Source organism: Amblyomma americanum, unplaced genomic scaffold (assembly GCF_052857255.1).
Source record: "Amblyomma americanum isolate KBUSLIRL-KWMA unplaced genomic scaffold, ASM5285725v1 scaffold_51, whole genome shotgun sequence".
NCBI classification, from domain to species: domain Eukaryota; kingdom Metazoa; phylum Arthropoda; class Arachnida; order Ixodida; family Ixodidae; genus Amblyomma; species Amblyomma americanum.
Genome location: NW_027526523.1, coordinates 523290 through 534927, shown reverse-complemented (window position 1 = coordinate 534927; position 11638 = coordinate 523290).

Below are 11638 nucleotides of genomic sequence, written 5' to 3'. Positions count from 1 at the left end.
AAACGAAAGATAGGAAGAAGGTATCTGCAAGAAAGGTGAAGACGCTTTAGTCTTCAATGCGTTTTTCTGTTTTGCTAGGACTTGAAACGTTGGAAAGATAGATGAAAATCCTGCTGAAGTTGTTGCCTTTAGTAAAGTTGATACATGTGCATGCACGAACTAACTACCGCTACAAATAGATAAATTTCCTCGTTTCTATGCAACAACCCTCGAAACTGATGGTTCGGAAGCAAAGAAATCTACTATTTTTGTATATGATGTCATCACGTGTATTGCCAGCCCCCGCGATAGTCGCCGCAATTACCCTGCCTCGTTGCTTGTTTCCTTTTAAGGGCTCCAAATTATGCGTCCTTTTGTTTTCTCAATTTGGAATCCAGAACCAAATCATTGGCGAGCCCATAGTCACAACACTCGTTCTCTTGACCGACGCCAAAAAGAGGCAGCAGTAGTAGCGCGCCTTTCCATTAGTTCCTCTTGCCATCTCCAACATTGTGCCGAGTCTATCGAGGAGCACGAGAAGAAAGGAAGGAAGGGGCATCTTCGACTTTGCTAGAGATATCGGCGGCGTGGGCCCTTCTACGCAGTGAGATGGTTAGGAGCGCCCAAAGCACTGCAATGAGACATCACTCACATCTCCTGTGACTCTTTCCTCTGCTGTCACATGACGGCGCGCTATGAATGACAAAAAAATTTGCTGGTGATCTAGCTCTCCTAGGCACGAAATATTTTGCGAAAGTACCTTTTATTTTTGATGTCGACACAACTGCCACGTACCAGAAATCGCGATTAAGGGGTTTACTAGTGATGCAAAACTATCAGAAAATTTACTATAGATAGTGTCGACAGATTTTTTAATCTATCGATGGTGTAAAAAACTATCGATATAGTGCTACTAGCGATAGAATATCGACAGTAATATCGATAGTGTAAAAAACTATCCATCGATAGTGCTACAATCGAGACTATCGATAGTACTATCGATAAAGAGGCTACTGATATTGATGCTGAAGAAGAAACCCGGAGAAGACAGATTGAGGCCGATGAGCGCACCGCCCTGCAAAGTTCCCAGTCGAGGTCGGCCAATGGTAAACAGAGCACCGCTGGTCAAGATGCCGATGGGTACATGCTATCAGGCTTAGACCCTGTCACTCACTGCGCCAAAAATTCTAAAGGGTCTAAACCCGCCCGATGATGTGGACGTACCGTTATGGTTAGCCCAGGTAGAAAGCATGTTCGTTTCGTACAATGTGCAAGACGACCGTCGCGTGCACCTCATCATGCCAGCGCTGACAGAACGGGTGAGGTACCTCCTGCAGGGACTAGGAGCCGAGGAACGCAATAGCTACGACGCGGTGAAGGCCGCAGTACTGAGCGAGCTGAAGCTGACCCTGGCACAGTACCTGGAGCGCTTTCAGAAGGCACTCAAGAGGAAAGACGAGACGCGGATGCAGTTCGCCTCTCGTACGCGCACATATACTTTGACTATGACCTCCAGTGCAGAAAGGCGGAAAAAAGAGAAGAAATTGTTTGTTCAATAGCAGCAGACCGCACGAAAGCTGTCCTCAGCGCCGAAGGACTAGAGTACATCCGGCTGCGTGAGGGTAAGAAGTGGTTCACACGTAAGCAGCTAGCCTGTGACTTCGACACATTTGAAGATGCGAAAGGTAGAGGTGCATCTGTGCGAGAACCAGTGACAGCACTCGAGCGCACGAAGGATCGCGGTGTGAACAACTGGGGAAAACGGAGCGGCTGCTTGGAATGCCACGAAGTGGTTCACATCGCTAGAGAGTGTCCGCTCTCCGGGCAGACCGGAAAAAGCAAGAAGGACAACACCACCGGAAGGGATGCGCGAACCCACGGGGTGGCGATAGCAACCGAGTAAGGCAGCGGACCGTCTGAGACAGTCCGAAGTGATAATACACTGGTCGCTGAGATAAAAGGGCCGAGAACGACCGTTAATTTGTGTCAGCTTTGGTTTCTGAGTGTGCAGCCCCTGTTCTTTCTGTGTATAGTTGTTTGTGTAGAGTTTTTGAAGTGTTACAAAAATCCAGTTTCTTCGTTCGTCTGTCTGTCGTCGCTCGTCCATAGTCTGGCTGTCGGCTACACGTCCAATGCTAAGCAAGCGACTACCTCGAAACAAGTGAGGTGCGAAGAAAGAACCTTGTAACATCTTTACTATGAATTTAGTTCGACAGGGTGTCATTCATTCCGATTGATTTTTGGCAAAAGTTTTAACGAAAACGTGAGAGAAAACACGTAAAAGGAAATCGGGTTTACCCATTAGTTGCGGCATTAAAGACTAAGGGCATTGGGGTGAATTTTTCGCCCGCTACGTCCGTAGTTGGAGGCTGCGGCATGTGAATGGCACGGAAAGTATATACAAGTATATATGCATGGCTTGATGCATAACCGAAAAATACTGCTGTACGATTTTGAGCTGTGCGATTTTTGTTTATGGAACGGTCGCACCCTCCCTGCAGCATAATTGTCTAGAAGATGCACGGTCATAACTACCTTGTGCAAATGTATGGCGATGCTTATCAAGCATTTCATCGGTGGTGAGGTTGTAAGCGTAGCAAAGGTTTATTGCTCAAACCTCGGAAGTATTTCCAAAGGAACAACAAATAAAAGGGACATCTTGATACACAAGTTAGATAAAAAGATAAATATAAGCAAAAATCACAGATCGGAGGAAGCAGTTCTACATAAATATATTTATTTATGTATCACATCGTAACGAAGGCACTCGATGGCATGACTAAGAATGCAACAAGACGAAGCAAGAAAAAGAACTAGAGTTATTTGTTGTGGCTCATGATAGCATGGCACATGCACTTTGCAAGCCTATTGCATTTTTCTGCTACGGGTCGAGCTGTGTACAAGTTAACCAATTTTAAAGATAACTGTCGGGGTTGGGAGAGCTTGCCAGAGTTAAATAAAATGTTGTTGTTGTTGTATGGGGTTTTATGGCGCATAAGCAACTATGGCTATCATGCGCCAAACACAAGGTTAGATGATGCTATGTCAAGTGTACAGAGGTTACATTATAATAGATTTAAAACACTGGCTTTCTTTAGAAACTTACAAACAAGTGAAAATTCGACGAGTGTTTGCTCGCCTAAAAGCAATGCGGGATGAAATAGAATGTGTTCATTGTAAAATACCGTAAAAACTTTTTGTCTAAGTTCTTCGAGATGCGAACAAGAAATTAAAATGTGATTTACTGTGAGCTCTTCACCACACATTTCACACACAGGTTTGTCTTTTTTTGTTAATAAGAAGTTATGGGTGATGTGTGTGTGACCTATGCGTAAACGACATAAAATTACTTCGATAAAACGCTCTTTATGGTGGCATGATTTCCATTCTTTTATAATGGGCTTTATGGTATGCAGCTTGTTGTGTCCTTCATTTTCCCAAGAAGCTTGCCACTTGTCTCTTAGTCTGCTATGCACTAACTTCATGTAATCCCTAGGAGGCAAATTCACATGTTTTATTTCCATGGTTCTGGTTTGTGCAGCACACATGTCGGCTCTCTCATTGTCCTGAATGCCAACGTGACTGGGAACCCAGCACAATTTTATAACATGTTTTTGTGTTGTGACCTTTACTATATTATGTATGATGCTTCCAATCAGTGGCTCCGTGGCATTTTTAGAGTTTAATGCTGTAAGGACGCTCAGTGAATCTGTATAGATGATGCTGTTTTTGATGTTTTCATTTGTTATTTTCTGCACCGCAACACTAATAGCATAACACTCCGCGGTGAAAACTGTAGCACATGAGGGAAGTCGTACTGCATTTTCATTTTTTCCTTGTATTACTGCGCTTCCTACATGAGCATGAGTTTTTGACCCGTCAGTATAAAATGGAGTGTAATTTCTGTATTTTTCTTGTAGTGCTAGATATTCTTGTATTATCTGGTCGTGTGGTGTACAAGTTTTCCTGAGGCGTGTTAGTGTGACGTCACACACTGTGGGAAGAGTGTACCACGGTGGTAGCGCTTCGCATCTTGGGGCAATATTTTTAATTTCATTTAGTATGTTTAGTGCTTGGCATTTTTCTTCGAAGCGCAAGAGCAACGGCTTAATTGCGTGAGGCTTGTTGTTGAAGAGTATTCTGGATGGGCATTTCGTGACGATTGAGTAACAGAGATGTTTGGGGTGAGAAAGGATTTTGAGGATGTATGTACAAGTTAGTGCAGTTCTTCGATCTTCTAAGGAAGGTTCATTCGTTTCCACATACAGACTTGCTATTGGTGAAGTTCTGTAAGCACCAGAAGACAACCTTAAACCAAGATTGTGGATAGGATCTAGTCGTTTTATGTAGGACGGTCTTGCTGAGCCATATACTATGCACCCATAGTCTAACTTAGAGCGAACCAGAGAACGATATATATGTAATAGGCATGCCCTATCAGATCCCCAGCGTTTTCTTGACAGTAGTTTTAGCAGATTGAGGGCTTGGGAAGCTTTTTTCTTTAAGGTGTTTATATGTGGCAAGAAAGTGAGCTTTTTGTCGAACGTTATCCCTAGAAATTTATGCTCTTGTTTGACAGGTAATTTGGTTTGGTTTAGATATATTGTGGGGTTGGCCTGTAGGCCTCGTCTCAAAGAGAACAGAACCGCTACTGTTTTCTGAGGGGAAAATCTAAATTCGTTTCTATCTGCCCAGGTAGCCAGTTTATTTATTGTTATTTGTATCTGTCGCTACCGCTACTGTTTTCTGAGGGGAAAATCTAAATTCGTTTCTATCTGCCCAGGTAGCCAGTTTATTTATTGTTATTTGTATCTGTCGCTCACAGGTGGGTATGCTGGATGACGTGCATGCTATTTGGAGGTCGTCTACGTAAACAGAGTACATTATGGATTTTGGGATTACTTTTCCTATTGAGTTCATTTTGATGATAAATAAGGTCGTGCTGAGGATGCACCCCTGGGGTACGCCAGTTTCTTGTGTAAAAGTGTTGGAGAAGGTTGCACCTAGGCGGATTCGGAACGTGCGGTTGGTTAGGAAGTCATTCAAACAGCTCAGCATCCTGCCGCGGATACCTAGGTCCGCTAGGTCACGGAGGATACCGAACCTCCACGTGGTATCGTAAGCCTTCTCCATGTCGATGAAGACCCCGATACAGTGCTGGTTGTGGATGAACGCTTCCCGAACTGTGTTCTCAAAGCGAACGATGTGATCGGTTGTGGAACATGTCTTTTTAAAACCGCACTGGTGTATATCTAAAAGTTGCCGGGACTGAAGTATGAAGGTTAGTCTGATGTTTAGAATGCTTTCGAATGATTTTGCTATACAGCTAGTGAGTGCTATTGGCCTGTAACTGGTGGGAGTAGTTGGTGGCTTGCCAGGTTTTAGGAAGGGTACTATGATTGCTTCTTTTCATGCTTGGGGGATTTCTCCACTTATCCATATTTTATTGAAAAATTTTAGGAGAGCCTCTATGGCAGTCTCAGAGAGGTGAGCAAGCATGGCATAATGTATATTGTCTGGGCCTGGTGCTGTCATTTTACCGGATGTTAGTACTGTGTTTAGTTCCTGCATTGTAATAACCTGATTGTAGTCTTCGTGTATGCATGTTCCAAAGGGAAGTTTTTGTTTTTCTACTATTGTTTTGTGCTTTTGAAATGTTTGTGTATAGATGGATGAGCTTGAAACTGTGGAAAAATGCTCACCCAATATGTTGGCCTGTTCTTCTAATGTTGTTTGAGTACCGGGTGTTGTTAGCATTGGAAATGTGAATGGAGTAAAATTTCCAGTGAATTTCCGCACCTGCTCCCACATTTTCTTGGATGTTATTGAGCTGTTTATGGAGAATATGTACTGTTGCCATGATGCCCTTTCTGTGTTGCGTCTGATGTATCGTGCTTTGGCTCTAGCCCTTTTGAAGATGAGCAAGTTTCCTGCAGTGGGATATCTGCGAAGGTTGCCCCAAGCCTTGTTTTGCTGCTTTTTAGCCGATGAGCATTCGTTTGACCACCAAACTTTATGTGTTTTTCGTGCAATTTCAGACGTTTGTGGGATGGCTTCTATTGCTGCAGATATTAAGCATGTGACAAATTTTTCATTTAGTTCTTCTATAGTAAGGGTTTCGGCATATTCTTTTTCTAGTGTGGCCTTCGTTCTGAAAAGTGCCCAATCGGCGAGGTGAATTTTCCATCGCCGTGGCTTCGTAGGGATGATGGATGTAGCTGATGTTAGCTTTAAAACTGTAGGCAAGTGATCACTTCCCCGAGGGTCGTCTAAAACATACCAAATAAAATCATTAAAAACCGATGGTGATGCAAACGCTAAATCTAGGCAGGTCATTTTTCCAGAGCTGGGGCAGCAGTACGTTGCTTTTCCAGTGTTCATTAAACATATGCTATTTGAAAGAATAAAATCCTCGATGAGCTCTCCCCTGGAATCAGTATGCTCACTTCCCCAGAATGAGGAGTGTGCGTTAAAATCCCCAATTATGACATATGGCTCAGGCAACTGTCCCAGAAGTTCTTCTAGGTCGTGCATAGTAATTGTGTTGTGTGGTGGTATGTACACAGAACATATTGTTATTGTTTTATGGCTAATGATGTTTACTGCGACCGCTTCTAAGTTCGTCTTTAATGATACCTCTCTTGCAGGGACATCGCTTTGCGTAATGATAGCGACGCCTCCTGAGAGTCGGCTAGCTTGTTCTCGGTCTTTCCGGAAAATATTATATTTTTTTAAGATGTTTGTGTGCTGTGGCCCAAGGTTCGTTTCTTGCAGGCACACAGCTGTAGGTGCCATTGTTTTGAGCATATCGGTTATGTCTGTGTAGTTTCTGTGTAGACCTCTACAGTTCCATTGTATTAGATATGCCATTGTGATAAGTTGGGGATTGGGGAAAGTCACTTATTTTCAGGAGCAGTGATTCGTGGTTTTCCTCTTTTCTCTAGGGAGTCTCGCCGCCGCTGCAGCGGTGGCGAACTAGGAGTTGTATCCATCGCCACTTTCGTGGCGCCGGATTTCTGCGGAGATTCCGCGGATGCGTGTATTTTAGATGTCCGCGGACTTTCACTGACATCCATCTCCTCCACGGTGGACGTGGAGGATGCTTCTTGGTTGCGATGGCCCGTGGCCTTCGCATTCGTCTTTTTTGCTGGCACCGCTGAACCAGGCCCTGCTCCAGCGGCAGAGTCTTTTGGGCCAGTAGTTGCCTTCTTATAGGGGTGGGGCGACAGGTCCAGTTCAGCATAGCTGTTCTGGGTGTCTATCGCCGAGGATGCCACTGCTGAAAGTAGGGCCTGAGGGCCTCCGGCGAGGATCGCGTGGTCTTCCCGCGAAATTTTCAGCCCTGTGGACTGTGTCATTGACTTCTGTGGTGGGGACTTGGTTGTCGACCCCAGGTCCTTCGGATCGACCTGTGTGCCGACAGAAACCGAAGGCGGCGGCGGTCCCCGCGTCACCGCTTCGGAGTATGTCCCTTTCTGTTGGAAAGAGACGCGTTTTTTGCTTCAAAGTAGGACAGGTTTTCTGTGGTCTTCAAAGTTATGATTTGTTTTCTGTTTTCCAAACTGGGCACGACCTGGAGTACGCGCCATGTGCGCCATTGCAGTTGATGCATTTTGGAGTGCGTTCGCATCTTTCTTCTGTATGTGCGTCTTCTGCGCATGTGACACACGTGGGTTTGCCCCGGCAAGCCAACATGCTGTGTCCAAAGCGCTAGCACTTGAAACATCGTCTCGGATTTGGTATGTATGGGCGGACTTTACAATGGAGGTATGCGGCGTGGATGGAATCAGGGAGAGTTGTACTATTGAAAGTTAGGACGATGTGTTTTGTCTTGATTTCAGCATTATTTCTCTGGATGGTTATTCGTCGGGCTGCTATTACTCCTTGTTCAGCTAGTTCTTCTTCCATTTCCGCATCCGTACTCTGTAGGAGTTCATATTCAGATATGACGCCCTTTGAGTGGTTCAGGGTGCGGTGCGGGGTTACCTGTACGCTCATTTCTCCAAGATTCTGTAAAGACATCAGTTTCGCGCTCTGTTCTTTTGTGTTTATTTCTACAAGGAGATCTCCGGTTCGCTGCTTTTTTGCTTTGTAGTTTTTGCCTACACAGCTTTTAGGGTGTTGGCGATGACAAATGCAGACAGGTTGGCTACCGGTTCATCAGTGTTTGAGTGAACCATTAAAAACTTCGGAAACGTTTCTGGTTTCTGTGGCATCAATTGTTTCGCATCGGTGCGACTCCTTTTTGGGAGCCGATCAGATTTTTTTGAAAATTTTTCCATACGGCATGTACTGGCTAAGGGTTCCAAATACTTTGTCGCCTCTGATTCACCCTTATACACAGAGGAAGGTCCCGGGACTCCCCCCCTGGTAGACAGACGAGGAGCCCATCGGCCGAGGATTGACCACTTCCTCGACCGCCACCGTTCAAGGTTTCTTCCCTCCACCTTTCAACCTATCGCCACGGTACGGATGACAGCTTCGGTATGGGGGCTAAGGGTCCGTGGTGGCGCCAAGCACCAACACCTCGTTACACAAGGTGCCCTTGCGGGTTAAATAAAATGACTACCTCTTTTAATTGACACACAAGAGCAGGACAATTCGCTTCAAAAGGTACCTGGGACAGTTGGAAAGTAATATCGACAGTGCTCTCGATAATTACTATCGATAGTACTATCGATATTTATATCGATAGTACTATCGATATAGTAGTATCGATAGTACTATCGATACCACTATCGATACTTTTTTACCATCAATAGGTCGATAGTGACACAACTATCGATAGCTTCGATAGTACTATCGATAGTCTTGCGTAATTAGGGTCAACAGCCTCGGAGAGCCAGTTATGCGGCTTTCCTTTCTTCAAAATCCGCGGAGTCTGCAACGTTGTCAATATTGTCACGTAGTGCTGACGGCAGTCGAAGGAGCAATGAAAGCGGACAAAAGGTCTTCTAAAAGAAAACTGTTTATTGGGCTGACTTGCGCCCACAATGGACTGAATCACACGGCGGCTTCGAAGCGACAGGCGTGCTTGGCGGTCGTCGAACAGAATGTCCGCCGCTGTCGGTCGTGCTCAATTTAAAACTGATAGCGAACTTTTGAGATAAAGCGAGCAAAGTTACTAGAACATTCCGGAACAACATAGAATCAGCTCTGCTTGGCTGCGATCAATCGAGATAAATCTACTCGCGTCTCGCTTCGCAAACAAGGCGATAAAGTGGTGTGGCGGCAGATTTGAAGAACGAACAAACGCTACAAATATTCGCGGAATTACTCCCCTCTCAAAGAAGCATCGACCCGGTGCATTAAAATAAATAATGCGACTAGTAAGATATAAAACAGATCTTGCGAAAATAGAGTATGGAAATGCAGCGTCCTTTAGCGCGCATAATACAGGTTCAGACGGACTACATGGACAACTTCTGGTCGTGCGCGGCGTCGCTGGGATGCAGTCATTGCGGCAGGGATGACTTCATAATCCAGTTCACCTAGCGACGAAGAACCTTGTACGGGCTGAAATAGCGGCGCAAAAGCTTTTCACTCAATCCACGGCGGCAAATGGGCGTCAAAACCCAGACTTGGTCTCCTGGCTTGTATTCCGCGTTGCGTCTTCGTAGGTTGTAGCGTCTGGCGTCGAACCGCTGCTGATCTTTGATCCGTAATCGGGCAAGCCTTCAAGCTCCTGCGCGTTGAAAGTAGGCGGGAACGTCGTTGTTCTCTTCTCTAACGTTGGGCAGAATGGCGTCTAGAGTGGTGGTGGCCCCTCTGATATGGACGAGCCTAAAAGGCGTCATCTGGGTGGTCTCCTGCACTGCGGTGTTGTAGGCGAAGACGACGTAAGGCAGGATGACATCCCAGGTTTTGTGTTCGGCATCGACATACATGGCGAGCATATCGGCGATGGTTTTGTTCAGGCGCTCGGTCAGTTCGTTGGTCGGCGGATGGTGTGCAGTTGTCCTTCGGTGGCTGGTTTGGCTGTTACGCAGGATGGCTTGCGTTAGTTCCGCCGTGAATGCTGTTCCTCTCTCTGTTATGAGCACATCGGGGGCGCCGTGTCAAAGAAGAATACACTCCACGAAAAATTTGACGACATCTGCTGCTGTTTCGTTCGGTAGCGTTTTCGCCTCGGCGTAGCGGGTTATATAGTCGGTCGCTATAATGATTCACTTATTTCCAGACCTTGACGTTGGAAAAGGGCCGAGCAAGTCCATTTCGATTCGCTGAAAGGGCCTTGAGGGGAGGTTCAATTGGGTTCGGAAATCCTGCTGGTCGTGTGGGAGGGGTCTTTCGTCGCTTAGAATCTCGGCAGGTTTTCACATAATGTGCGACATCAGCATACAGTCAGGGCCAGTAATACTTGTCTTGAATGCGGCGGAGGGTGCGAATAAACTCGAGTTGTCCAGCTGTCTGCTCGTCGTGTGAAGTGTGTAGAACTTCATCGCGGAGACAAGCAGGTACAACAAGAAGGTAGGCTGTTTTGCTCGCTGCAAAATTCTTATTCACAAGGACGTTATTCTGCACACAGAAGGAAGACAGTCGTCGCTTGAATGAAGCGGGGGGTGATGAAACCTTGCCTTCCAGGTACTCGATGAGGCGTTTTAGGTCGGGGTCCGAGCGTTGCTGGTGAGCTAAAGAGCTGGGGCTGATCGGTGCCAGGAAGGCGTCCTCATCGTCGTCCGGCGGCGGCGTATCTACAGGGGATCGTGAGAGGCAATCGGCGTCAGAGTGCTTGCGTCCGGACTTGTAAACGACGGTAACGTCAAACTCCTGGAGACGCAGGCTCCATCGAGCTAGTCGGCCAGAGGGGTCCTTCAAATTGGCAAGCCACTAAGTACAGCGCATGGTGATCGCTGACCACCTTGAGCGGTCGTCCGTACAGGTAGGGGCGGAATTTTGGCGTAACACAGATGATGGCAAGGCATTCCTTCTCAGTTGTCGAATAGCTAACCCCGGTCTTGGAAAGGGAACGGCTAGCGTATGCGATGACTTCATCCAGCCCGTCGCTTCTTTGAACGAGAACGGTACCTAGTCCCACGCTGCTTGCGTCGGTATTGACTTCAGTATCGGCGTTTTCGTCAAAATAAGCGAGGATCGGTGGGGACTGTAAACGATGCTGAAGTTCCTTGAAGGCTTCTGCTTGCGGCGCTTCCCATTTAAACGGCACATCTGGCTTCGTCAGTTGGGTCAGGAGCTCGGCGATGCGCGAAACGTTTATCACAAATCGTCGGTAATATGCGCACAGTCCGAGAAATCTGCGCACTGCTTTCTTATCGGCCGGCGGTGGAAACTATTTTAATAGCAGCTGTTTTCTGCGGGTCTGGGCGTACTCCCTTCTTGCTAAGGATGTGGCCTAGAAACAGCAGCTCTTCGTAGGCAAAGTGGCACTTCTCTGGTTTAAAGGTTGGGCCAGACGACTTGATGGCCTCTAGTACTGTTGGAAGTCTTTTGAGGTGCTCTTCAAAGTTCGAGGCGAAGACAACGACGTCATCTAAACATACCAGTCAAATCAGCCACCTCAGGCCTGCCAGAACTGTACCCACTACTCGCTGAAACGTCGCTGGTGCGGAACAGAGACCAAATGGCGTCACCTTGAACTCAAACAGCCCATCCGGAGTGATGTGTGCTGTCTTCTCGCGATCTCTTTCGTCGACCTCAA